Here is a 27,993-nt window from a genome sequence, read left to right as displayed (position 1 = left end):
TTGATGCCTTCTCTACCCTCTAATGCAGATAAGGAAACCAAAGTCCTGAGCGGATGTAAGCTCCTGCTCTCAGCTCCGCAGCTGCTAAGTGGAGTCCACCTGACGCCAAGCCCAGAGAGTGCCCTCAGCATCTGCAATGCACTGCCTTTAAGGAGGACGCCCACGGCCGGGCGCAGTGGCTCAAGCCTGTAATCCCAGCACTTTGGGAGGCCGAGGCGGGTGGATCACAAGGTCAAGAGATCGAGACCATCGAGGCCAACATGGTGAAACCCCGTCTCTACTAAAAATATAAAAAATTAGCTGGGCATGGTGGCACGTGCCTGTAGTCCCAGCTACTCAGGAGGCTGAGGCAGGAGAATTGCCTGAACCCAGGAGGCGGAGGTTGCGGTGAGCCGAGATCGCGCCATTGCACTCCAGCCTGGGTAACAAGAGCGAAACTCCGTCTCACAAAAAAAAAGAAAGAAAAGAAGGACGTCCACGACCTCGGATAGAAGCCCCTTGGCCACCCTCAGGGGCAGGACTTCCAGGCTGGAACCAGTAAAACAAGACTAATTTTACTGGTGGATGAGCTCCCCCCACCCCCTGAGGCGGTTCTAAATCAGATTCCCTTGTTGAAGTTCTTAGTCCCTGATGCCTATTCCTTCCCCAGGCCGCTCAGTCCCTGAAGACCTTTCTCCACCCGCTTCCTTCAAACACACATCCCAGGCACCCAGCTCTTCTGCCCTGCTTGCCTGGATGGGGAATTTTTCCTCTGGAGAACAAGGGCCTCAGGTGGAAACGTCCGTCACTGGCCCTCTCACTGCTGCAAGCCACAGCAATGCAGCTTTGGTGACCCAGCTGCTCTCAGACTTCAGAGTTCAGAAGAATCACCGGAAGAGAAGTTCGAAACACGCAGATTCTCAGGCCCCAAAGCTTCTAATTCCCCTGCCCTGGCATGGGTAGGCATCTGCTCGTTTAGTATCCCGAGAGGGCTCAGATGCCGATGGCCCTGGGCACACTTGGAGACCCTCTGCTGCCAGCGTCTCCCGGGAGCTCTTGCACATCAGTGAGCAGCTCTATGACGCAGCGTTAACGTTGCGGCCAAGTCTTCCCTCACTCTCATCTGAGTCAGCCTTGCTCAATCAGGGCTCAAAAGCCTTTCCTACCTACCTCATCCTTCTATTATGAGGATCAAGACCACGGGCTATGTACCACCACCTTGTTAAGCTGGAGAACTTTAAAAGAACAAAAGGCCAAGGCTGACCACTCTTCTGCTTTGCTTTGGCACCACTAAACCTCTATGCCCTTTCCCAGAAATTCCAAATTTCTTTCAACCTCATAGCCCACTGTCAACATACCCATAAGTGTTTCAGACAGGCCTGTGATTGTTGCATGCAAAGGACATCAATCCACGCTGGCCAGTGTCCAGGCACAAACCGTCTTCCCGATAGCAATCCTGCTTGCCAGAGACCTGTGGGTCTCCTGCATAAACAGGAGGTCTTAGCTTCCTCTCAGCAACTTGAGACAGGCACCATATACTCTCTCCCCTAGATAAGTCCTTTTCAAAGACAAAGCATTTAGAGCATTTCCTTTGCAGGTTAAGAACAAACACAAATGCCCACTCCAGTATTTGTAGGACTGATTCAACTGAAGTATTAGGAAAGATTTAGGATAGATTTAAGACACAGTTTGCAGGCCGGGCACGGTGGCTCATGCCTGTGCCCAGCCTTCAGCACTTTGAGAGGCCGAGGCGGGCGGATCACGAGGTCAGGAGTTAGAGACCAGCCTGGCCAACATGGTGAAACCCTGTCTCTACCAAAAATACAAAAAATTAGCTGGCATGGTGGCAGCCACCTGTAATCCCAGCTACTCGGGAAGCTGAGACAGGAGAATCACTTGAACCTGGGAGGCAAAGGGTGCAGTGAGCTGAGACCAGGTGTCTGTAATCCCAGCTACTTGGGAAGCTGAGGCAGGAGAATCACTTGAACCTGGGAGGCAAAGGTTGCAGTGAGCTGAGACCAGGCACCGGTAATCCCAGCTATTCAGGAAGCTGAGGCAGGAGAATCATTTGAACCTGGGAGGTGGAGGTTGCAATGAGCCAAGACCGCGCCACTGCACTCCAGCCTGGACAACAGAGCGAGACTCCAACTCTAATAATAATAGTAGACACAGTTTCCACTGTTTCACTAGGCAGCTTTGGATGTCTTCGCAACCTAATTAGATTGTGCCCATTAAATGATGAATGGATTCCACAGCCCTAGAACAAGCATTGCTTTTGACCATTTTCTATTTTAGTGTCTATTGAACTATTTTAAGAGGAATATACCGGAACCAAAAATCACGAGGAGATGGCCAGTAGTGGCAAGCCTGGTCCTAACTTATTGAGGGCAGGGAGGCAAATGCCACCCATCCTTTCATCTCGGCAGGAGCTCCAGTCCACAGACAGTACCACTTCTCACCACACCCCCTCGCACGCCCATCTTAGATTCCACACCCAGCCTTGCACATGTCCGCTTACCCCTCTACCCCTTTTTCCTACTTACTCAATTTTCAGTTAAGACCAACTCTTCACCTACTCTAAGCCTATACCAAGAGCAAAAAAAAAAAAACACCATGGTGCTAAGCAGTCGTGGTTTCAATGGTGACACAGATCTTGGCCTTGTTCCCATATTTCTCTAATCAAATTATTCTTCCATCTCTCTCCATCTTTTCAAATCTCCCATATTATATACCCCTTCCTCACACTCTCCTTATTTAGTGGAAAAATACATAAGCAGTCAGAATAAAACTATCGTGCCAGGTGCAGAGGCTCATACCTGTAATCCCAGCACTTTGGGAGGCTGAGGCAGGTGGAACACTTGAGGTCAGGAGTTCGAGATCAGCCTGGTCAACATGGTGAAACCCCGTCTCTACTAAAAATATAAAATTAGCCAGATGTCGTGGTATATGCCTGTAATCCCAGCTACCCAGGAGGCTAAGGTGGGAGGATTGCTTGAACCTGGGAGGCAGAGGTTGCGGTAAGCCCAAATCACACGATTGCACACTCCAGCCTGGGTGACAGAGTGAGACTCCATCTCAAAAAAAAAAAAAAAAAAAAAAAAGAATAAAACTATCGCATCTTCTCCATGCCACGCCCACCCAGCTCTCTGCATCTGTATCCCTACGCTTGTCTCCCTCCTATTGCCAGGAATGAATGATCTCAGCTCCTAACCCAAAGCCCGTCTCCCACTTTCGCCAGGTTCCCCACCTCTCACCCTGAGAATTTGGCTCCTGCTATTATTCCCTCTTGTATCATCAATCTTTCTCTCTCTCTAGCAGACCATTCAGCCAGCATACAAACAAGCTGTAAAAGCTCCCATCCTGACCAAGCAGCCCCCTCTGTTGAGTGCCCGATTTCTCCGATCCTCCTTTTAGCACACCTGGAAAGGGCCAGTGCCCTCCATCCGCCTCCTCTCCACACCCTCCCCTCTCCTCACACTCACCTGGCTCTCCTCCCACCTTGCTGGCTGCCCCTTCTTGGTCTTCTTTGCTGAATCATCCTCTCCTCCCTTTTTCCCAGTTCTTCCTTTTATGTCAAATTCACTTCCCCTCAATATCATCTATACGCTTGTTATTCCCAATTTATATCTCCAGCATGAACCTCTTTCTGGATTCCAGACTCATATATCCACTTGTCATGGTGGTTGGAAACGGAAAGAATAGAAAGCTAAAAAAGACCTAAGAGGGGAAAGGATTTAGTGGGAAAATTCTCATCTCAAGGGCGGTGGGTACCCTGCCAGCCAAGGGGGAAGCCTTCAGCTGGAGGGCCATGGCGTCTTCATGGAGGCAGGAGGTGGAACTCACAGCAAGCAGAAAATTAGTTGCATGGCACCAGCTTTAGCAACTGCCAGGATGCACTTTGGATCATGAATAAGTAAAGAAAAGAGGTCATCACAGCTTCCAGAAGAATGAGGACAAAGAAAAGCAATAAAGTGAGTAGAGCAAGGAAAGAGAAAAAGAAAGAAGACCGGAGACAAAGAAGAAAGGAGCAGGAAGGAAGGGGTGAACAAGAACTCGGAAAAGGGACTTTGGTCCTCGCCTACTCAGGAGCTCAACCAGAATTCTGGCCAAATTCTTTAAAAGACGCAGAAACTCAGTTGGCTGACTCATCCCTGGAGGGGGGTATTAATTTATTAGTACTATTGCTACAACTTAATGAGGCGCTTCCTACTTGCTAGGCACTTTGAACCTTGGAATACTATGCAGCCATAAAAAATGATGAGTTCGTGTCCTTTGCAGGGACAGAGATGAACCTGGAAACCATCATTCTCTGCAAACTGACACAAGAACAGAAAATCAAACACCACAGGTTCTCACTCATAGGCGGGTGTTGAACAATGAGAACACAGCGACACAGGGAGGGAAGCATCACACACTGAAGTCTGTGGGGGGGGGGACCTAGGGAGGAACAGCAGGGGGTGGGGAGTTGGGGAGAGATAACATGGGGAGAAATGCCAGATAGAAGTGATGGCGAGGAAGGCAGCAAACCACATTGCCATGTATGTACCTATGCAACAATCCTGCATGTTCTTCACACGTACCCCCAAACCGAAAACGCAACAAAATATATATAAATAATAATAGTAATCTGTGACTCCCCATTTCATAGTCCCCATTTTATAGACAAAGAAGCGGAAAGCATTATTGTCCCCATTCTACAGACAAAGAAGCTGAAGCTCAGAAAAGCTGAGTAATTTACTCAAGACAGCCCAGCCAGCTGCTGGCAGAGACAAGATGAAACCTGTATCTTACTCCAGCCAACATCCATGCAAGTAACTACCACACCGCTCGGCCACAGGAAACAAGCACTGAGGAGAGACCCTTCTGCTGACACAGGAGGCGGAGGGGCTGGTGAGCAGACTCCAGAGAGCGCTGGACTCTGACCATCCGGTGGCCTCCCCAGCCAGAGGGCTGGAGCAATAGACACCTGCCCACCTGTGCTCAAGTCCTGCTTTCCTCCCACAACCCTCCCACCACATCCAACTCCAGGCTGCCCTTGAGGGAAACACGAGGACCCAGAGAGTGGCCTGGAGATGTGTGGGGGCTGCTCATCCCAGCCCTGGTAGCTAATCTAAGCTCCGGGATTAAAGGCACTCCCTGAATGATCCCAGGGCAAAACCAGGTCAAGGCCACTTCCAAACCCCACCCCCACAGAATTAAAGGCAAAGAACTGGAAAGGCTGAAAAGACAAAGAAGTTGACCAGCTCCCTGAAAGGAAAGTGGGGAAACAGAGACCGGATAAAGGGGTCAGTTGAAGAAAGGAGCCCCCGCTAGGGAGAGAACGCTGCACTCAGCTAGGACTCAGCTAGGACTCAGGCCAGCACAGCCCTGGGGCCTGGGGCTCTTGGCAATGGCTCTCTGCTGTCTGTTTCCTCCTCAGTCAGACAAGCTCTAGGGTCTCTTCGCTGCACCCAGCAGCTGAGGATAGGGCAGCATCTATGGCCAGCACAATCTCCTCTGGAGTGGGTCCAGCCGATGCTATGAGGGGCGTGACCTCTTTAAAGCAGAGGTGGTGGGGGAGAGACCAGTGGCTCTCTGCAGACGCACAGACCATAGGTACCCTGGATCCAGACAGATGCCCCCCATAATTCCAACCATGCCACTTCTCCATCTGCCTCTCCAAGGTAAAAGATGGATGGAGCCAGGGGGTCAGAGGGAGTCACAGGTATGAGTGAACTAAGAGGACAAGAGAGGCATCTCCCTCCACGACAGGATCAGTGTGTGTGGGTGAGAGGTATACAAAATGCCGTCTCCACTCCACGGACCCCGGGAACAATGCTGAAACTTCCACCACTGATGTTGCTCCAGTGTCACAAAAACCACACTTCCAAAAACCCCCAGTTAAAATGCAGACAGCTTTCTTAAAGAGGATAGCACTATCGTGGTTCCTCACTTAATCAACTCAGACACTGTCAGCACCAAGTGAATCTTGGAGACCACCAAGTTCAACCCCTTCTTGAGACGCAGGAGGAAACCCAGCCCCTGAGAGGTAAAGTGACTGGCTCAGGGTCATAGGAACAGGTGGCAGCAGAGCTGGAACTGCAGCCAGGTCTCCTAAGTCTTTCTGCAGCATGGCCCTGGCCCCTGAGGGAGGTGGCCCAGGATGGAGGCGGGCAGGGGGTCTGGAATCTTGGCATGGTGCTCCGGGGCTGCTCCTTCTTCCTGTTCAACCACCACAGCAAACAAGAGCCCCTGGGGCCTCAGCCAGCGACTGACCCCTCCCTGACCCTGCCTTCCGGAAGGATGAATGCACATCAGAAGCCAGAGCCAAAATATCCCTGTCTGCTCTGCACCCAGCTCTCGTTTTCCCAGCCTCTTGGGAGGGAGAAGTCTCCAAAAGAGATAGCTCCAAAGGCTTTAACAGAAAGGGAGCCGCTCTAGGAAGCACTCCTGTGTTTGGGCAGTGGAGGTAAGGCAGGAAGACAGGGAGATGGAAGAAGAAAGTAATTTTTTAAATGTCACATTCTCACCAAAATGGCATCTGGGAACTTTCAAGACCATCTGACTAATACCAGGTTGTATTCGTTATGTACAAAGCCGGTGACGGACTCTCCTTTAAAGCGGTACAACCAAATGATGTCTGTGGGCTTCACACGGGGTAACAAGAGGCAAAGAAATCTGGGGAGAGGAAAAGTGTCCTGCCTGGGGCTGAGAGAGGGTTTTTTGCTCCCCTCCTGACAGTCTCACAGCCAGCCACGTGGTAGGGTCCCATAGAGCTGCCCAGCATGGGGTAGACTGGCCAGAGCAGCTGGCTCTTTGCAACCACCCAGCTTGCCCTTGCTGGGAAGCTCGGGCTCATTCGCACGCCAAACCCCACGTCGCTGACCAGCCAATGCGCAACAAGACTCACAGCCAGGATGGGCTCCCCCTGGGGCTGGCCGGACTCTGTTACTAGACATGGGCAGTTTCCTGATCCTGAGCAAGTTAAACATTCTGGACCTCAGCTCTCCAGCTATAAAATGGGAACACCCCCTGTGATTGGGGACAATCCCAGGATTGTCACGTAAGGGGCAATGAGGTTAAAGAACCTGGGGTAATATGGAATGGACACTCAGTGAGCCTGGTTCCCTTTCTCTCGGAATAAAAGCCAGCACCACCTGCTCCAAAGGTAAAGCCCACGGGGAAAGTCTTTCCCCGTGAGCCCTGAACAAGGCAGAGGGGATTTCCCCGCAAAGCTTCCCAGGCTTAGAGAGTGGGGTGGTCCCCATGACTCATGGGTGGTGGAGGGCTGACTCATTTGGCCAACTGTCCTTAATTTCTTTCTTCACATTTTGGGAGTCCTGGAGCACTCTTTCCCCAAATGAGGCTTGCAGCCAGAATGAGCTCTGATTAGCACAGCAGAGACCAGAGGGATGGTGGAGGGGGAGAGGTGGGGAAAGCTGCAGAAAGTTTCCTGAAATTAAGGCAGGAGAAGCATGGAGGCAAAGTCTCTCTCCCTGGGCCATTTAGCAGGCAGAGACTTCCTTTAGAGCCAACCTTCTCAACCTCTGCTAGGCAAAATCAACTCAGAGGACTGCCTGCAATAGCCCTAATATGGCCCTCAGAGGCAGACCTGGGGCTTTTATTGCAGAGTACGCCATGAAATTTCAAACGAGTACGTAGGTAACATAGGTGGGTGCATAAAACAGAACACTGCCCCATTGCACTGAATGCGCAATTAACGGTGGGCCCCAGAATGCAGGCTGTACCAGATCTACATAAACATTACAACCTGAAGGCAGACGAACAAAAGAGGGAGTTTGCAAGGGTTGGGTGAGACCACGCTGTACAAGGCTCACGATGCAGGGTGGGCAGAGTGGGGAAGAGAGGTCAGCGTGGACGCTCACTTCCAATTGTTTTTCCTTTCCTCAGGAGGAGAATGGGTATTCTTCTGTTGCGGGTTTCAGTTCCACGCTGTCAAATAACCTTTTTAGTCCAGTGCTCTGCCACTTCCAGGCAGGCCTAAGCAAGACAATTGTCACTGAACGTCATTGGGAGTAACACGCAGTGGCACAGGCACTAACGCGAACATCAGAAGGAAGACCTGGCGTCCCGGCTGCCCTATCGCTTCTGCATAGCTTTGGCCCAAGTCACTTAACCCTTCTGAGGGTTGGTCTACTACCTCCGCTAAATGGGACAATAACTTCTGACAAGGCTGCTAGGAAGATTCCATTGAGAGCATACTGGTGACTGATTATTCAGCATGTCAGGGAGGGCCGGCCATGCCGGGCACTGCAGAGTAGATGGCTCAGATTCCCTGACTCACCATGTACACTCCTCACACATGGCTGCACCTCTTTCGGCCTCAGGGGCCAGGAGGAGCCCACTGACAAGGTAAAGTGAAGAGAGAAGAGAACCGCTGAAGGAAATGGAAGCCAGGACTCAGGGCTTGCAAGCCAGCCCTTCTCAGGTCCTCCGAGAAGCCAATCGGCTGAGGGTCAGACCCCAAGGAGCGTCACGGCCAGCATCTCAGCGGGTTTCCTCTCTTTTCCTCGCAGCACATTCAGTGACCTATCAGTCTAGACAGAGGGTGCTTTTTCAAATAAACCCTTTTCCAACTTGACCAAGAAAACAATCATAGATTTTGATCCCAAAATTAAGTTGGCCTCTCAGAAACAAAGCTTTCTGGAGCCAGCGAGCCTCTCGGGATACCCCACACTCCTCCCAAATGCATTACCACCCAGCAGGTAGTATCATTGCAGTTTCTCTGGTTTCAAAATAATAACTCATGGGAAATGCCCATGGAATTGACACTTAGCACTTTGAACTTTTTTTGAGACGAAGTTTCTCTCTCGTTGCCCAGGCTGGAGCACAATGGCTCACTGCAACCTCTGCCTCCTGGGTTCAAGCAATTCTGCTTCAGCCTCCCAAGTAGTTGGGATTACAGGCGCCCACCACCACACCCAGCTAATTTTTGTATTTTTGGTAGAGACGGGGTTTCCCCATGTTGGTCAGGCTGGTCTCAAACTCCTGACCTCAGGTGATCCGCCCACCTCGGCCTCCCAAAGTGCTGGGAATACAGGCATGAGCCACTGCACCCAGCCGCGCTTTGAACATTTTATCAGTTGGGTAAGTATCACCCAGACGATGGGAAAACTGGGGTTCTATTATGACATCTACATCTAGAAGGGGTGCTGATCACTTCTTTTCCCCACAAGGTCTAGTATCCTACAATCATGACAGGATCAGAGGCAACCTGGTGGGGGAAGGTTGACATGCCCAGTTCAGCTGTCCCCACACAGTCATCCTGTCCATCACATGCCTCCTGCTCAAGAGCTCATGGCCGGCCTCCTCCTTCTTCCTGTGCCCTAATGCCTGTATGAATCAAGCCCCCCCAACAGTGGGGATATTAGTAACATGCCTGTGACTCCCCCCAGCAGCCTGAGATCTTCCTTCTACTCCATTCAGGCTCATCTCTGCTCTGGCTCCAAGCCTTCCAGGCCCATTCACACCAGAGATTTGCTCAGGTACTTCCTACTCTTACTTTCAGGGGTCTGCCTTCTCTTTGCCCACCCCAACTCTGTGCCTCTTTCTATCCTTCCCCTGCTACCCCAACACGCGCTGGTAACTCCCTTTCTGGAGCCTACCTGGCACTCGCACTATGCACCAAGTTGGCACTTAATTATAAACGGTCTTGTCTTGAATAATATGTTAACCACCTGTTTCTCCTCCTCCAGAACAGAAAAGGTATCTTACACAGTGGAGAAGGTTTTAGAGACAGAAAAATCCTTGACTGGAAAAATCAGACTTCACCAGCAGTCACTACTGCCTTTGTCAACTCAACTTCCCCAGAGCCTCAGTTTCCATCTCTGTAAAACAGGAATAGTAATCTTAATCTCAAAGGGCTGTTACATGGCTTTAACAAGCTAATATCTATAAAAAGCCTACACTCAGTAACTAATGCATAGGAAGTAACCCCCCAAATTTTTTCTGGTTCCCCCGTGCTTCCCTTTTATGTCTTGCAGAACCTAGCACATTACTGCAACACAAGACGTTCGGTGAAGGTTTGATTCGTTGATCAGTAGTATAAAGCAAACCAGTAACTGGAGGGTCATTATACAGAGTAACAGCATGCGGTCAAAACACATTGATCTAGTTTTTCAATCACGGACAAAAGGTTGAGATCTATGGAGGGTAAAACAATCTATTTTAACTAAAGAAGTTTTCAGGATTACAAACTGCCAGTCTCTCTGTGCCCATCACTCAGCCAAGCAGAAGTTTCAGCATAAATGTTCATGCTGGCAATTCACACCTCATTCTTTCCTATACAACTTATCTCTATCCTCAAACTCAGTTCTATTTATGGTCCACAGAAAGTTCACTTCACCTGCTAAATGTGGTATAATCCTTGCTACTTTTTAAAATCAAACACAGAGCAACATTTTTCTCAAGGAGTTCTTTTCGTAAGTATTTAGAAAGAATGCTGATCACTTGTTTTCCCAAGTAGAATTCTTGTCATTTATCTATATATGTAACATACATAAATATAATTGTATATATAATTAAATTTGTCTTCTAATAAGACCTTTCCTCCCCAGATTGGAGAGAACATAGTAGACAACCATGAATATTAGTGAGGTCATTCAACAAAAATCATGCTGAGAATATCCACGTCCTATGAGCAATTATGAAATCGATGCACTGAGGATGATGTCGGATGTGGTGGGTCCAATGAGATGAAAACGGGAGTGGAACTCAAATGGAGTTTCAGCAGAACCATTTTCACCTGGTGGCCTTTTGGCCTTACTGTCCTTCCAGTTTCTTCTCACTGTTCCTTGTTCATACACTTGGCACTTCTCTTGCCACTGCATGCACTTTTCAGCTGGTGTCTCATGCCACCAAAATAATGGAAGTCAACAAAAGGCTTGAGACGTTGCTTCAGCATAAATAGAAACACGCCTGGAAATGTAATTTTAGTTAGTGACTATAATACATAACCGTGAAACGAACTCTCTCCACGTCTCCCCACTCCCTGGTGGTGAGTTAGGCACCAACTCTTCCAGGTCATCCAGCTATAATGCAAAACATTACAGAGCTAGATGGGGACCCCAAAAGGTCATCTAGCTCATGCCCTCAACTCTATGCAAGAGAAATACTTGGCTGTCTTGAGTTCCCCATCCATCAGCCTTGACAGTCTCAAATTCTTGGTGTCAAAAGAACTGCTTGTCTATTTGTTTTAGGCACCAGGGTGTTTCTCCTGTGCTCCCCGGACACCAAATGTAACTGGTCAGTGCCTTTATCTCAGTGATACACATAATAACAGCCATTAAGTGGGCCCTGATTCTCTTCCCCAAGTTAAACAACCCCAAATCCACAAAACTTTCCTTAAAGGGCTTACTGTTCATTCTGTTAAACATATCGTTAACAAGCTTTTCTGTCGTTTTCGGATTTTCCACAGTCTTTTTCAGCTAATTCAAATACAGTGGTGTCAAATATTAAACAGAGCTGGAGCACTGCTTCCCAGCCTTCCACACCATTCCCCGTTTAACACAGCCCGCTTATCTCGTTTTCTTTTTTTTTTTTTTTTTTTTTTTTTTGAGACGGAGTTTCGCTCTTGTTACCCAGGCTGGAGTGCAATGGCGCGATCTCGGCTCACCGCAACCTCCGCCTCCCGGGTTCAGGCAATTCTCCTGCCTCAGCCTCCTGAGTAGCTGGGATTACAGGCACGCACCACCATGCCCAGCTAGTTTTTTGTATTTTTAGTAGAGACGGGGTTTCACCATGTTGACCAGGATGGTCTTGATCTCTCGACCTCGTGATCCACCCGGCTCGGCCTCCCAAAGTGCTGGGATTACAGGCTTGAGCCACCGCGCCCGGCCTCTCTCGTTTTCTTAACAATAAACCACACGACACTCCTCCAGCTTGTGTTCTACCAGCACTTCCAGATCTGTCTCAGCTACAATTGTGCCTTGCCAGGTGATGGCTAATAATACAATCAGCATAATCCAGTCAAGCAGATTGACGCTAAACCATTGATGACCGCTGTCATCACCTCTCAAGAAAGGGTGTCCTAGTCTGGTATAAAAAACATCAGGTAACCAAAAGATGTGTGCTGCTCACACCATGTTTAGTAAAATACAAAGCATAGCATTTTCCAGCCTTTAGTCTGAAGACTCTCTCCTCCTGGTCTACGCCTGAAAACTAAATTAACTTCTGGGTGGCTTCATATGTGATCACAGGGTAGAGCTTGGAGAAAATGAAGCAGATATTTAACATGCTTATCTAAAACACTGCCCCTTTTCAGGAAACTTGAAGATAACTGGGGAAACTTAGAAATAAACCCCACTGAAAGTTATCCTGAGGTCTGAAAGTCACTGATCCTCTCAGCACAATGGAGTATCCACTAAAGAGCATCTCTTCAATAAACTTGACTACTACCACCTACATAACTAGCTCACTGACCGCCCCTCAGGACACTTCCATGTGCAACCAGTAAGGTTTCAATTCAGTAGTAGGTCTGGTATCAGTAATCTTCACCATCCAAGGAAGAACATGTTTTTTAATTGGTTGTTTTGGGAGGTGAAGTAAGAAATTAGGGAAGTGCGATTCTGAATATAAAGAATCTGAGTACTTAGGAATAAATATGTCTTAGCAATATCCTCAACATCCCATAATTAACTACTTAAAGGAACCACAGCCATTAAAGAATCTGTGCTCACCACAAAGAGACCGTTTTTTTTTTTTTTTTAACTGCAACAAATCCACATGTCCCAAGTTGGGCCCCACTCTCAGTGTCCCCTATCATTTGTCTCATGTAGGTGAAACTCTACCATCTAGGTTCCCTTAACTCATAAGACCCAAGTTGCTGGAGATGAATAATATCAGTCATCATGTCCACAACAGAGAGTCACTGTTATGCATGGCTGCATTATTCACAGACACTTCTGGTAAACACTGCACTACTGCAGTTTGGACTCTGTCCCAAAACTAGAAAAACTAGTAGAGAGCTTTCCAAGTTCTTGTGGTGAGATTTTTCTGGCTGTGAAACACTTTTTGCATTTGGCCTTGAAACAGCTTAGAGTACTGATCATGAAATGCATCAGTAGCCTTTCACCTGGTAATGTGAAATTATTTTTCCTTAGTCCTGAGGCTTAGAAAATGCCCTATTACCACCACCACCTACCCCTCAACTAAGCAGTGCAATACTCCCTATTTTTAAATTAGAGATCAGCAAACTATGCCTTATGGGCCAAATCTGGCCAACTGCTTATTTTTGTAAGTAAAGTTTTATTGGAACACAGCCACGCCCATTCCTGTACATATCCTCTACAGCCGTTTTCATGCTTCACCCCGGAGCTAAGTAGTTGTGACAGATGTCTGGCTTACAAAGCCTTAAATATTTACTATCTGGCATGTTACAGGAGAGAAGTTTGCTGATCGCCATTATAAATGATAAGGAAAATAAATTGCTTATTCAGAATAACCTCCTCTCCAACCCAACAAAAGAAACAAAACCAGAAAACAACCCTGAGCCAAGCGAGTAGTGGTTGCATAATTAAAAGCAAGCCTAACTCTCTTACAAAGTATACTCTGAAATAAGATGCATATAAAATATAAAATACTATCTGATGGCACAGTAGGGTCACTATAGTCAGTGGTAGCTTAAAGGTATATTTTAAAATAATGTAAGAATATAATCAGATTGTTCATAACAAAAGGGAAAATGCTTGAGGGGCTGGATACCCCATTCTCCACGATGTGCTTATGTTCACACTGTGTGCCTGAATCAAAACATCTCATGTACCCCATAAATATCTATACCTACTATGCACCCACAAAAAAAATTTCATTTAAAAAATCTGTAAAATCTATATACAAAATACTTAAAAGATTAAAATTCTGGAAGGACTACTTTTTAATCAAAGGACGTTCTGAAATTGCTGATTTAAGAATACAATAAAACTCAACTATGGTTCTAGTTACATAGAAAGAAGGGTAAAAGGAATGTGATGTAATAGACAACTGGTCATCAATAAGAATAAAGTGAATTAGGGTCAGGTGCGGTGGCTTATGCCTGTAATCCCAGCACTTTGGGAGGCTGAGGCGGGCGGATCACCTGAAGTCAGGAGTTCGAGACCAGCCTAGCTAACATGGTGAAACCCCGTTTCTGCTAAAATTACAAAAAATCAGCCGGGCGTGGTGGCATGCACCTGTAATCCCAGCTACTTGGGAAGCTGAGGCAGGAGAATCGCTTGAACCCGGGAGGTGGAGGTTGCAGTGAGCCGAGATCATGCCATTGCACTCCAGGTTGGGCAAAACTGGAGTGAAGAGCAAAACTCCATCTCAAAGAAAAAAAGAAGGAGAAAGTGACTTTTAAAAAAATCTAAACTGTACAACTCTATCCGGACTTTTAAAGAGAAGGTCTTCCATGTACACGCAGAGGAAAAGAACATGAAAGGAGGAATGTTTTCTGGTAGAGCCATATCCTGAATCACCCCTAACATGTGCTGAGTAATGACCTAGCTTCATCCAGAGACCAACCCAGGGACCCATCCTACCACATAACAACCCTAAGTCAGGATACCACTAGAGGCATCCACAGATTAAGACAAGTATCTTGCTAGGAGAATCCACACAAGGCTTTCCAACCTCAACTTCCACCTTACCCAGACCGGCAGCCCTTGGGAAAAGCTGCCTCAAAGCCATCCAAGTGTGCCTGGTAGGCGCATGGTCATGTTCGGTTAGGAAACTCAAAGCTGATCTTCAGTTTTCTTTTTTTATTTACTACCAACAGCGAAAAATGGGGAGATCTCATCAAAGTGTTTGAATTGTGACCTCTCTGGAAAAAGCAGAAGACCTGGGAACCCCGGGCCACCTCCTGCAGCCTGCGTCCCTTGAGCTGAGTCATGGCTGCCCCACTGGAAGCATAGGTGATTCCTGGCTGGAGACACTCCCTACCACTCCTGTTGTCTCCCTGAGACCTGAGGCTGAGCCTCAAGGGCTGTTCCATGTCTCCCTGGCACTGCCATTTTTGTCATACCAGCCCTGCTTCACTCACCAAAGATACCTGCTTGGTCAGCATCTGATTTCCAACCCCAGAGCTAACCATCTATGGTAGCTAAATGTTTCCAAGTGGATGAGGAACATGATTTCGTTTCTCTTTTTCATTCTCTGGCCCATGTGTATACTTCTGCCCTCCCTCTTGATCAGTGACCATCTACAGACAGAAAGCATTATTGGCTAACAACCAATTATCAGACACTTGAAAAACTCAGTCCCTGTCCTCATGACTCTCCATTCTGGACATCTGATGATCCTGGATCTCCTCTATTCTTAATTATTTACATTGATAGAACGACTTCATGCCAGACCTCTCAGCCCTGGAAGCAGCCCAAAGACAGTATCTGCCAAGAAAGCCCAAGTCACAGGGAAAGACACACTCTAGGTAGAAAGCACTTGCCCATCAGAATCAGATCTTTACTAGGGAGTAAATTAAAGGGTGCAATTACTTCCCATGGAAGAAGACATTTAATCCCTTAGGGGACTTCTGAATTGAGCCTAATGTCTCAAATTTTGAGTCACTATAGGAAGTGGGTGGTGTGTAATAAATATGCGAAACTTCACTTCTACTCTGTGTTCATCAAAAGATAAATGGATAAACTAAATGTGGTTTATATATACAATGAAACACTATTTCGCCTTCAAAAGTAAAGAAAGTTTCACACATCTATATAAGTGATCCTTGGAGATATTGCACTAAATGAAACGTCAGTGACAAAAGGACAAATGCTGTATTATTCCATTAACACAAGGTATTTAGAGGAGTCAGAGGGACAGAAAGCAGAATGGTGGGTGCCAGGAGCTGGGGAGGAGGGAATGGGGAGTATGTGTTTAAAGGGTACAGAGTTTCAGTTGGAGAAGATGAAAAAGTCCTAGGGATGGATGGTGGCGATGGTTGCACAAAATGTAAACGTACTTAATGCCACAGAACTGTATCTTCAAAGTGGTTAGAAAGGTAAATTTTATACAATGCATACTTCATCACGATAAAAGAGGGGGGAAAAAAAAACTAAGGAGGGCACCATGTTGATAGGCGCCTTTCTTTTTACTGCTAGGAAAACTTACGAAGTTCATAACGTGAGTCATAAGGTGATATTCAGTCCAATGAAAGATGGACGTACACTAGCCGCAGCATTACAATGTCATGTTCCTCTCCACTTGGCCCCACTGGGGGCCAGCAATGCTCAAAGGTCAAGACCCGGCCTGACATGCTGCCCTGGTTCTGCCTGACCTGGAGGACCCATCGGATAAGAGGGTCCATCTTCATGCACAAGGAAAGCCTACCCTGGGAGTTCCAGCTTACAGCTGCACCAACCGGCAGCTTGGGGTCTACACCAACAGCTCATTTCAGGCAATGAAAACCTTAACTTCCTACCTATTCTAAGCACACACTACATCTTGCATTTTTGTGCAAAACTTCTGCTCTTGGCACAGGTGTGACAGCAACACTGGACCGGTATACTAAGTCTGCACACATAATCAGGCTTTCAATCCGTCTGTTTTTGCCATGGAGAGGAGGGGAATGGTGATGGTGATGGTGATGGGGGAGTGGGTGACAGCAACCCTGGGCTCAGAGAACAAACGCTGGCATCAACCCTGGGCATTATTGGTTTTCCAGGCCACCATCTGTCAGCCAAGCCAGTGGCAACTGTGCTTCTAGACTGTGCTTGTAAATAAAACAACAAGGTTCAACAAATCTTGGCATGCAAGTGGGAAGAATCATCTCAGGAGTCCCTGCTGTATGACAGTGTGAAAGTGAACTCATGCAGGATGAGCTTGGGTGGTCAAGCAAATTTTACAGAGATGCTATAGGAGCATTGGAAACAGACCTTTATTTAACAGAAACTTACACACACTTGGTACAAACCCTACATTATGCAAACCTTTATCACAATTCTACAAAGGTTGTCACTTGTGGGAGTTGGTTGGAAAGCTTATTATTATGATCATTATTAGCATTTTGACAAGGGACATTTTCTACCAGAAAACGTCAGAGAAAAGGGCTACAAAATGACATAGACACTCTCGGTGATCCCCTCCACCACCAGGACCGGTTTTGAATGGGAAACCTGAAAGGACTGGCAGGAAGTCCGTGCCCACCCACCCTCCGCTGTCAGAGGCAAGAGAGTCTCCGGCTCGGAACCATTTCAGTAACACTGTGACTCAAGGACCTCTGCTTGTGTGTTAGATTATGACTCTGCTTACAAGGGAGGGAAACCCAACAGCATGGCTGTGCGAAGGTCCAGCACAGCAGGGAGCCTGCAGGTAGAACCCAGTGGCTCAGCCATTCAGCCCTGCACCTTTGCTGGGCCCAGACACAACACTGAGATACATCCCATCGGCCAAAATGCCCACTTCCACCAGCTCGACCAGAAAGGGCCATGTTAGAATACTCGCCTTCTTCCATGGCCCCTACCAGCAACTGAATTTGAGGTTCCCGTCCTTCAGGCTGGCTTTCCTAGCCCTTGGGGACAGCTCTGGAAGCTCAGGTCCCAGAAGCCAGTTCAGCAGAAGGCTCTCTTGGCTCATCTCTTCTAGGAGTTGTTAGGTGACTGAACTAATATCATCTCAGCTGATGCGTTTATTTTTGCTATTTTTTTTCCTTCGCTGCATTATTTTAAACAAAGCTCTCTGTGTTTGAATCTATTGAACTTGAGGGGATATATTCCATCACTAGATGGAATTCCTTTCTGAGCTAGACCTCATCAGACATGATAACCAGGAGGCAGGCTGCTTCTGACATTCAGATAAAAGGGGCTTGCCTGGGGTGTGGGGGCAGTGAGGGTGGGGGAAACTGCTGATTTGTGGCTACGTTATTTCAGTCAAGTCTTAACACACAATCATTTAGCATCACCAACATTTTCAATAGGCTTTTGAAGGAAGGGGGAAAAAAAAACTGATCACTCCTCACTTACCACATCCAACTCGCAGAAATAAAAATACCTAAAGCACATACATGAATGGCTTTTTAAAAAGCCTGAGAGAGCAGAGTTGATCTTTATTTTCTTATTAAAAATGTGGGGTATTTTTCTTTAGAGTAATATGCAGTCTTTTATTTTTACATTAAGTACTCTTATGATTTCATGTCTTCACAAAATTGTGTTTAGCTTTTGAAGTAGGAGGTACTTTAAACAAAAATACTGTGCAATGCCAGCACTTTTTCCTTTTAAATATTGAAATAAATAAAATAATTAACTCTTTTTTTCGTCAGTTTGTGTTCAGTTATTTCTATTGTAGAGCAGTTCCAGGCTGACCTGGGTACTTTCTCACAGACAATCAAAGAAAATGTAATGAAGAATTGTAAAAAGAAAAAAAAAAAAATCTTCTTATTGCACAAATGGAGGCCATTCCCGGGGCATCTGTGGGCTGCGCTGAGTTGCGCCGCAGGATTTTCCACTTCCGTGTTGGCTCCTGTGTTTTCTGAAACACATGCACAGGAGGGGGCTGGGCAAGGGAAGAGGAAGAAGAGGAGGAGGAGGAGGAGGAGGTGCCAATCATCCTGGCTTCTTTTCACCTTCTTCAGAAATGGCTTGCTTGAAGGATGCTGGAGTCCCCAGGTCACAGTGTTGACTGCAGAGGGAAAGGCAATGAAAGATAAAACAAAAAACAACAGCATGGACCAACTACCTAAAAAAGAAAGATTAAAATTATGGGGGTGACAGAAATGAAATGAATTTTAAAAAAAAGAAAGAAAGAAAGAAAGAATGAAAACCACCAACTAATCACCAAGCTAATAAGGCTAGGCCAGGTGCAACAAAAATCAGGCTAGTGTGTCCAGCGCCTTGAAGGTCAGCAGCATGAGATCAGCCAGGATAGGGCAGGTCAGTTGCTATTGAGCCAGAGGCAGAGAGAACACAGATGGATTTTCAATTCCCAGGTGGTATAGAAGGCAGAACTGGGTGTTAAAAAAAAAAAAAAAATGCCCTTCCACTTGGAAACCAAACAAACTGAATCTTTCCACAGTTAAAACATCCCGGAAAGGACCTTTATGATCTCTCTCCCTGTGATCCGAGTAGAAATGAGTAGTTCTATGGGATAGAACCAATTCAGCCACAGAAAACCCCATCAGATGCCCCACTTGGCCTAAGCCCAAAAGGACACTGCTTCCTTCACAAGCACACACATTCACCTCCAACCCTGCCCCAAGTGATTCAGGTGTGTCGGAATTACTCGAAGAGAGACCCCAACCAAGAGATCTGTTCCAGTCCTCCACTAACCCAGTGATCCCTTTGTCAGCCTTAGAAGCTGGTGGTGCTGGTTCACACCAGGTGGGCCCTTTAGCCTGGACAGCCAAGCATAGCTTTTGCTTCCAGCTGAAATGAAATCTGCCATTTTGCTCTTTGGAACAAAGCAGTGGACATAACGGAGTAAGCAGTAAAACCAAGTACTCTCACATTTCACCCCAGAAGCAGTTTCTGAAGGCAGAGATGGGTGTCCCAACAGTACCCAGGTCACATTAAGCTGAGTGATGACAGAGGGAACAGAGGGAGGATGGACCTAAATGGAAAAAGGCCAAGCCAGCAGGGAAGAAAGTTCAAAAGCAAATGAGCAGCTCAGCCTCTTCCAAGTTGAAAGCCCCCTCCTCTGCCCCATCTCTCCTGGTACCCAAGGCGTCAATCACTGGCCAGGTGCACAAGCCTGGATTAGATGCTCTTCCAAAGCTGAGACTCCATCCATCCAGCTTTCCTCCTTGACCAAGTCCTCCCTCCACACCTGCTCCTGTTCCTTGTCTCTACCCCATCCCACCCCACTGTCTCCCTTTCTGATCCACTTTGCTGGTGAACGCCCCCTTCCCTCATGCTCTTCGTTGTCACCGCCTGCCTCTAAGCCCTTCCCTTGAGTGATCGAACCCAAGTGACCTTCCCTGGGACCTCCCACAGAATGCCTGCCGATTGCTCTCTCCTTGAGCACCTGTCAAAATTTCACTCCTTGCCAGGAGTCTTTCTGTCCCTCTCCCAACACCCTGACCCTCTGGTCAGATGTTACCTGCCACTCTGTAGTGAGTCTGACTCATAAGCATACCCCTGCCCTTTAAGTTTGCTCAGATTTCCACCCCTGACCCCCCAATACACACAAACATATTTTTCTTTTGCCCCATTTAAGCCACTTAGAAAATCGTGGGTGAGCTCCCAACTTTGCACTCCTAACATCCATTTTCCCTTTTGTTTCCTGCAGCTAGGTCAACTGCAGGCCATAAAAATGGAAAAATGTGCAGCTATGTTCTTAGACTCCTGCTCTCAATCCCCTGCAAAAAGGTATAGTTTCTACCCCTCCACACGTGGTCGACCCCTCCCCACCCCTGTCCTGACATCCTCCATTTCTCTCCTCTACCCCTCACCACCACCTCAACACCTCCTGGCTCCCGCCTGCCCCATCTGACTTAACCAATGGATGCTGTGTCCAAAGACGACTTTCTCTAGTCTTTCTGTCAACAATATTTATTAAGCATCCACTATGTATAGAGTGAGATTTAGTAAGACTTCCACTAATTAGCTCAGAAACTACTCAGTTCTCGGTGTATTTCAGCAAATAATTATGGCACACTGGTGTCGGGCACTGTCTGGGGGACATGAGTGAGATCACCTTTGCCCTCAAGGAACATGCCATCTGTTTGAGAAGGACTGCAAACAGACATGGTGTGTTGTGACAAACACAAGAGCAACAGAAACAAAATGCTATGGAATGGTGCTTAGGCGGGTTTTCGAACGGTGATTTTTGCCATTTTACATGGGTCAGGTTGTGATTCCCAGTTTTGCTTTTTGTTCAAATATTATCTCCACCCTTGCTGACAATAGACGTCCTTGCCTACAGATTCAACAACAACGGTCAGTCTGGAGCTCTTTGTTGATCTAGATGGCTTCCTCCAAGACAATCTTGTCTACTGAGATCCTTGGCAAAAATAATCACAAACTACCCCATGAGAGCTCTCACACGATTTTAATCATTTGTGAATTTCTAGTCTGATCCACTAGGTCACAAAATAAATCCGATGGCTGATAAATTCCTGGCCCCATGTCTAATTTTTTCCCATCCTTCACAGTGCTCAGAAGTCACATGAATACTGTTATTACTCAGTCCCTAGTTACCAAATGAACCAAAGTATATCTGAATGAAAATGCTATCATCCAAGGTCTGTAAACAGACTAGCCTGAAATCTCAGCTGCAAGGCCAAATGTCTGAGTCACCAGTACTGGGGTACATCAGTCACATACCTCCTGATGTAATGCACTGAGGATACAACGTCATTCCTACAGTATTCTAACCAAAATGCACAACTTCAATGTAGTCATTAGAGAAACAACATACAGGGCCGGGCGCGGTGGCTCACGCCTGTAATCCCAGCACTTTGGGAGGCCGAGGCGGGCGGATCACGAGGTTAAGAGATCAAGACCATCCTGAACAACATGATGAAACCCCATCTCTACTAAAATACAAAAATTAGCTGGGTGTGGTGGTACATGCCTGTAGTCCCAGCTACTCGGGAGGCTGAGGCAGGAGAATTGCTTGAACCTGGGAAGCAGAGGTTGCAGTGAGCTGAGATTACTCCACTTTACTCCAGCCTGGTGCCTGGAGACAGAGCAACACTCTATCTCAAAAAAAAAAGAAAGAAAGAAAGAAAGAAAAAGAAAAACAACATACAAGCCAGAAGCGAATGGCTTTCTATGAAATACTAGCCAGTATCAAGGTTGTGAAAAGCAAGATTATGGCACTATTTCAAAGACTGGTAAGAGGACATGACAACCTGTGATCCCGGATGGGATCCTGAACCAGAAAAAGGACGCTAGTGAGACAACTGGCAGAATCTGAATACAGTCTGTCAGTTCTGGTATTGCAACGATGTTAATTTCCTGCTGTGATCACTGTGCTGTGGTTATTTGAAGAATCTGGGTGAAGGGCATATGGGAATTCTTGGTATAACCTTCGTAAGTTTTTTGTAAGTGTAAAATTATTTCAAAAGTAATTTTTTCAAAAAGTGTTAGTTACTGGTTGGGTACCAGTGATGAGATACTTTGAAAACCTAATTTTCAATGTTTTTTAATTAATAATTCAGTTCTGACAGGACTCTTCCATCGTTCTCATTTATTTTGCAAATCAATCAAGCAGAATGGCTTTTCCTATATTGTTATTTTGAGTAGTCAGAAATCACTTTTATTGAACACAACAATATTACATAATTCAAAGTTTTTGTGTTAGAAGCAATTGGGCTTGTGACCAAAACAGGGCCCAAAATGTTCACTCCCTGCCTCCTTTACCCGCCCCCACGGGCACCACCAAAACAGTGACCATTTAGGAAGCTCAACTTTAGTTCTCACAGAAAGTTCCTGAGGACTTAGACATTGCTGCTTCTCAGAAACATTCTTCTAATAGGTCATCATTTCATTTGGGGTTTATGTTTTTTCGGTTTTATTTTTCCTCTTCTCTCTCTCTCTCTCTGTTTTTTTTTTTTTTTTTTTTTTTTTTTTTTTTTTTTTTTTTTTTTTTTTTTTTTTTTGCGATAGAGTCTCATTCTGTCACCCAGCTGGAGCACAGTTGAGTGATCTTGGCTCACTGCAACCTCTGCCTCTCAGGTTCAAGTGATTCTCCTGCCTCAGCCTCCTGAGTAGCTGGGACTACAGGTGCACGCCACCACACCCGGCTCATTTTTGTATTTTCCGTAGAGATGGGGTTTTACCATGTTGGTCAGGCTGATCTCAAACTCCTGACTTCGTGATCTGCCCACCTCGGCCTCCCAAAGTGCTGGGATTACAGGCATGAGCCACTGTACCCAGCTGGTTTTGCTTTTCTTTTACAGCATCAAATACCTCCTTTTCATCCAATAAGGTCTTGAATAAAAGACCTAAATGGACTTTAGTGATTTCACTCAAGAATTCTTCAAAAGATGATCTCCGGGGAAGTCCGTATAGACTGAGGAAAGCTTATTAAAAGATCCATACATCATTTGCTGAGTCTGGAACTTTAGACAAGTCATCAAACGGGATCAAAACTCAATTTCCTTCATCAGTAAAATGGGAATAAATAACATCTCCCCTACCTCACAGCACTAAGCATCATCATGAGATAATATGAGTTACATATTCTAATAGGGAAAGAAATGTCCATTTCCTCTCTAAGAAATTGAGGCAGAGATCCCTGTCAACAAATTCATACAGGGAGCTGAGTCCAGAGCCCAGAACTCTTTATCTCCACTCTAGGCTTCCACACACCAAATCAAAGACACCTTACTCAGAGAATACACAACACAAGTCACTTCTCCAAAGCCTAAGCAAAATCCCATGAGGAAAAATTCCTAATAGATGAGTCTGCTTCAACTTTAAGTACATGTTCAAGATCATATTCATCAGATGTAACAGGAGGCATCGTGGGATAAAGTTAATTAATTTTGTTCCACCATGAAGCAAGAACCTCCAAACAGCCTTTAGTTCTCTCCCCGAGTAATGATCTTGCGTTCCCTCCAGTGCTGAATAAAGGCAGTCTCAGTCTGCAGCCCATTAGGTGCAGAGAGAGACGCAGAGTAAGCAGGAACCCTTAAAGGGATGCCATTGATGTGAACGTCAAATTTTTTTATTAAATTCTTCTCTCTAAAACACCAGTAGCAAATTGGATTACTGACTTTAAAGTACCTTTAAAAAATTAAATGCAGATTTCTAATTCCCAGGGTTATCATGATTATAGTGTCTGATCTCTACATAGTCTCTCGGTAACAGAAATAAAGGATTCGATTGCTCTAGATCAGAAAAAAACTCAGCTAAATGATAACAACTGTCACCTTTACGTCAACAGTCCCCCTCTCCAGGGGATTAAACTAGAGTAACAAATTTAGAAAGTTCTGTATCTTTGGTTCCCCTCTGTTTGGGCTAGGACTCAGAAAACTCAGGGTGATACTTTACTGAGCTGAGGGCAAAGGAAGCTAGTCAGATCATTTTCATCTTTATGACTCTCATTTCTTTTGTATTTACATTTTGAGCAGTGACACTTATTTAACAAAAGCAAGAACAGAAAGGTATGTTGACTGTTCACACAGCTCCTACAATTCCTGAAGTCACAAAAAAAGGAGCTCTCTCTGTACATTATCTAGAAATGACGATTATGAAGGTAAGTTATCTACAATATTCCGCACAAAATCTGAATCAGAATTCTCTCTTACGGGATCTAATTGCTTACTCTTCGGTTGTTGAAATTTATTTTCATGACATTACCTTTAAAAAGCTATATTCATTACATTTTCTTCCATCGGAATCAAGAAACAGCAAAGTATGTACACAAGCACACAAATATGTATGTATTCCTTAATCATAGACTATGTGAGGGGCAGTGCAGGCAATGGCAGAGTAGAGGTTCTACAATCAGGTCGCCGAAGACCAAAACCTGGCTGCTTCCTAGCTGTACATTTCTTAACCTTATTACTAACCTCAGTTTCTGCAAACTGGGGATTAATATAAACACGTATCTCATGTGAGTAGTCATGAGGTTTAAGTGAAATATTCCCAGGAAAGCACCTGGAACAATGCCTTACACATAAATGTTGATGACTGCTATCTAGAGAAAGGGAGACAAAGATGTAACATCCGCCATTAAGGTGGCTGGAAACCCAGGACAGCCAGCTTCCTCCTCCGATACGGTCTCTCTCAGAGTTTCTTTCCTTCGCCTTAAAACAATTCCCTCCAAAGCCATGCTCATTCCACTCTTGCAAACTTAACTCAACCTCTCTGGGTCAACTTTTCTCAACTGAAAAGTGAAAGATCCGAACTTGATCATCTTAAAAGTCCCTTCCAGTTTTTCTTTAAGGATATAAATTCTGAGTCTGTTCAGACACTGTAAGCAAGGTGAGACAAGACACTCTGGCAATGCTAAGAAACATTACTGTACTTCTATTACCCCAAGCAAGAAAGGTGAGGACGTCTACTACCTCTAGTAAGAGAAAATGCGGATCAAAGATCAAGCTACACCATTAACTATAAAATAGACAAGCAACATCCGTTCTCAAACATTCTCCTGTGGGTTTACCTTGTTAGTTCTAAACAGTTAGTTTCTCTGCGAGACTCTAAGCTAGACTCTGAAATTAGGTAGCCCTTTATAATTTGCCTTAATTATGTGGATTTTTAGGGAAAAAAAAAAAAACCTCAAGTGTAAAGGCAAATAGTCATTGAGAATTCTGGGACTATGAGCAACTACACAGAATTCAGATGAGAGTGTGGATTGAACATATATTTATTTAACATAGAAGCTCACATTTTACCAATGAAAGCAAGTTATAATCCCAGGAATCCGACATCTGAGTCAAAGGTACAGAGTCAAGAGGTGGAACATGTCAGCAAGTGTAGGTTGTAACCCCTTAGCAGAAACTCACTGGAGCAAACTCTACTGGCTGAGCATGCAGAGTATGACAATGTTGGAGGTTTAGCCGTATTTCCTAGGAACAGGCCACATACAGAATAGACAGAACATCCCAAACGTGGGTGGGATTGTTACTTTCATTCTCTCAAAACTGAGAATAAATGCCCAGGCGATCACATATACATCTCATGCATGAGAAAAGTGGAAGCCCTTTCTATCTCAGGCTACCAGGAAAGCACAACGAGTTTATTTCTGGGTTTCTTTGCTTGTCCTTGTGTTTGGGTTAGTTTGTTATTTCAACAATCGGTCTAATTCATAAGGATGTGCAGGGGCTGGACCGTCAAACCAAATCTTCCCAGACACCGAAAAGCAGCCTGTTAACCAGGCAGCTACTTGGGTCTCCCAGGCCATGTCAGATGGTTCTGCCTGTGTTTCTGGAACTGTGTACTCCTGGAGCCGGAGACCTGGCTAACCTTAAAGGAAGTTCAGAATCTTCCAAACAGCCAAGTCGAGTGTTGTGCCTAATCAGGGATCTTCTTTAATTTGGATTCATCACCCTGGTTGTGAAACTGGAACCTGGAGTAAGAAAGACCACCTAGACATGCAGTGCCACACCTCCTTATTCCTACCCAAATCCAGCAGCCAACTCCAATCTCAGTTCCCTGGACTCCACTTCCAGGTCTAGCTAAGGGAGTCAGGGTTAGCCAAGCACTTCCCCAGCCATTTTCTCTCGTAGTTGAAGCCAGAAGCCTGCCATTCTGCACACTGAGCCCCTCCCGTAGTCCAAGCAAGACTCAGTTCCCACACCTACGCCTGGGCACACACGAGTTCCCATGCACACACGGGCCACAGAGGGCTGGGGGGAGGCACTCCAGTAGCCACTCTTACACACAGAAGTGGGTCCAAACCCAGGAAAACAAAAAAGCAAGCTGGGGGCGAAAAGGAAAAAGAAAAAGAAAACTAAAAAATAGATATGATGGTTTTGCCCACATTGTAAGACAGGTTAGCCAAGACATACCTTTTGACTAGGACCTCGCAGCTGGTCATTCTTGGGACTGTCAGTGAGGTGGGTAGCCTTCTCCATCGCCCCAGGGGTCTTGAGCGGTGTTGCTTTGGTTTATTTCAGGAAGTACTATTGGAAACATAAAACAAAGTGCCTGGCGGGCACTATAAAAAAATATAGAAGATATATGAAGGTAGCCTTCATCATCCAACGGGTATTGGTATGTTTCTTAACAGGGGCAAGGGGAGGGGAAACACACGGTGAGGTCTTTCGTCCAGGAGCACAGTCTTGGCCTCGGGTGGTGGAGTCACTGCTGAGCCTGTGATGTTCCGCTGATGTTCCATCCCTGCATTTGGAAGTCGTTCTTTGCCAGGAGGAAAGTGAGGAGAAACCAGCAATAACAAAACAGCAGCTCTACTGACGGAGGAGGAGGAGCCCAGGAGGCGGCTGGTCAGGGCCAGGGTGTGGAGGGAGGCCAGGCACAGACGCCCCGACTTCTCTGGAACTACTGACACTTTCTCGCAAGCAGAGAGGAAGAAGAAGGTCAGGGAAGAGAATGAGGGAGGGGTCTACCACAGGGAGCCACAAACTCTGCGGGGCACAGAAAGTGCGACCACCTCCCACTGAGGAAATTCTCCCCACAGTGGCTTGCCTCTAAACAGGATATTACTTCGATTTCTTTGATTTCCCTTCTCTCTCTCTTTCTCAAAAAAAAAAAAAAAAAGTCTGATTCTAATAATAGCTAGAATATATAAATAATAATGTTTTAATGTTATTGGTTCTTTGTTTCCAAACCCAAAGTTCCTCTTCTCTTCCTTTTGCCAATAAATATGAAAATTGAGGAAATCAACTCTGCTTCTGTCAAAAAGACCCCCTTCCCCTCAAAAAAGAGACAATCCACCTAACTTCCTATTTCTATGGAAAATAAATAGCACATCACGATGCCATCTCTTGGAAGAATGTTCATTCTGCTCTTTTGCTGTGTTTCAGTAGTCTGTGCTTCTGTTGTACACACCCAAAACAGGGGGGTGGGTTAGGGGTAGAGGGGCACATGGGAGGTGAGGGGGGGAAAAGCAAGGATAGAGGAAAAACCTAAAGTTGTCTTTCATTTAAAAAAAAATATATCAGAACCAGCACAATGACCAAAGTCAGAGGGGGATGGCTAATTGGCCAGAGAGTCTGTTCCGTGGGTTTAGCAACTGCCCTTTTTATCTGCTGTGGGCGAACCCCGGCCACTGCGGCGTCCTCGACAGGAGCGAGGCTCTTCCACATCGTCCTCATCAAAGCCGTGGAAAGTTGACGTGTCACTTTCTGACGTGGAACCGAATAAGTCCTCCGTGGTGCGTGCTGCAGCCGCTGCCTCCTTCTCCTTCCTGCCTTCTCCTCCCAAATGAGCTGACATGTATGATGAATATATCAGCACATGGGTTAAGCAATAGACAGCATTATTAATATTCTCATTATGATATTACAATGTTATTCTTAATAGCAAGATATTAAACCATTTTCACAGCAAAGGGATTAACCGGGTGCATCACTTGGTGACGGGGATTTGGGGCAACGCAAACATTTCCAGGGAAGAGGCTTCCCCGACTCCCCAAAAAGGCATCGCCTCTACCACAGTACATATGTCCACAGCTTCAGACAGCAAAAGATCC

General features: G+C 46.1%; 1 protein-coding gene across 2 annotated transcripts in view; it reads right to left on the bottom strand.

Annotated features, from left to right (window-relative positions):
• The window catches only part of DPF3 (double PHD fingers 3), a 286,509-nt gene that overhangs the window by 32,216 nt on the left and 226,300 nt on the right, over positions 1–27,993 (bottom strand). The window contains exons 9-10 of one of the 2 annotated variants that reach the window (XR_744393.2): positions 26,351–27,730; positions 3,063–18,567 (exon numbers count right to left, since the gene is read on the bottom strand). The exons of the other annotated variant lie outside the window; for it this stretch is intronic. The gene's annotated coding sequence lies outside the window, so the exon portion shown is untranslated. Of the gene's footprint in view, positions 1–3,062; positions 18,568–26,350; positions 27,731–27,993 lie in introns of those variants that run through there. 2 annotated transcript variants of the gene reach the window in all.

This window comes from Saimiri boliviensis, chromosome 2 (assembly GCF_048565385.1).
Source record: "Saimiri boliviensis isolate mSaiBol1 chromosome 2, mSaiBol1.pri, whole genome shotgun sequence".
Taxonomy (NCBI): Eukaryota; Metazoa; Chordata; class Mammalia; order Primates; family Cebidae; genus Saimiri; species Saimiri boliviensis.
The sequence above is the reverse complement of the archived record's forward strand: the minus strand, read 5'-3'. Positions and strand labels throughout refer to the sequence as shown.